The 1204-nt window shown below is 50.2% G+C and overlaps 1 pseudogene; it reads left to right on the top strand.

The window, feature by feature from the left end:
* On the top strand, positions 1-1204 carry LOC130043419 (translation machinery-associated protein 7-like; annotated as a pseudogene).

Genomic DNA, 1204 nt, shown 5'->3' with positions numbered 1-1204 from the left:
ATGGCGGGGTCTCTGGGGCCCACCTCAGAGCTGGTCTCCTTGGTTGTGAGGTGACTGGAAGGGGAAGTGGATTTGGGGGACCAGAGGCTGTGGCCAGCTCTTCTCTTCTGAGGCAGAGATAGAAACTCGCAATGTGAAGGCGGGGCGTGGTCTTCTACACACCTTAGAGGCAGGCAGTGCAAGGAGGCTTTCTGGGGTGTTGGGTGGGAAATCCTCAAGCTGCCCCCTCCATCGCAGGTGAATCTTTCACATAGTAAACATAGTAAACGTGTCCATGGGAAACATCACCTGACTGAGGCTACGACGTTCTCTCCCCCAGTTATTATTCCATTTATAAATCTAGAACATTTCAAGGCCCTTTCAGGAGGTCTCTGATTAATGGGCCGCCGACGCCCGTTTCCACAGTTTCACATTCCATTTAGCAGTTTGGTTAATTAAATTTCCTTAAATGTTCTGCTTTCATAAATTTAAACTGTTCAATTTTCTTCAGATGCTCCATGGACGCTTCTAAGAAATTAAGCTCTGCCGAGCACTTAACCCCCAGAATAAATCAGGGCGGTGTTGAGAGTTTCCCAGCATTCCACACTGCTCATTCACTCGCTGCATTGCTCTCTCTGTCTCGGGGGCAGAAGCTGAGGCCCCCACGGCTGGAGAGACAGGACAACTGGGAGAGCACTGGCCCTGCCTGCAGCCCACCTGAGTTTGAGCTCTGCCAAAGCATAGGGTCCCCCGAGCCTTGCCAGGAGTGATCCCTGAGTGCAGAGCCCAGAGTCAGCCCTAACCACTGCCAGTTGTGGCCCCCAAAACGAAACAGTATTTTAAAAAGCGTTTTTTAGAGACAGAGCCCAGAGGAGGGGCGCCAGGCGCCATATCCGGCCGCGAAGTTGGCAAGAAGTCCCTGAAGCAGCCCAAGAAGCCGGCCAAGGAAATGAATGAGGAAGATAAGGCATTCAAATAGAAACTGAAGGAGGAGCAGACGAAACTCAAGGAACTGAAATTCAAGACCACAGGGAAGGGCCCCCTGGCCACTGGTGGAATTAAGAAATCTGGCCAAAAGTAAGCTGTTCCTTGTGCTGGAGATAATGGTGATCTTTAACTCTATTGCTGGTTAAACATCTGGATTCCCTGCGTAGCTTCTGTTGCCAGCAGTATCTAGAATGAAGTGTTTTGGAGCCTGTTGTACACTTAAAAATAAACTTCTGTT

Source organism: Sorex fumeus, unplaced genomic scaffold (assembly GCF_029834395.1).
Source record: "Sorex fumeus unplaced genomic scaffold, SorFum_2.1 ptg000122l, whole genome shotgun sequence".
NCBI classification, from domain to species: domain Eukaryota; kingdom Metazoa; phylum Chordata; class Mammalia; order Eulipotyphla; family Soricidae; genus Sorex; species Sorex fumeus.
This window is presented reverse-complemented; position numbering and strand designations above follow the sequence as displayed.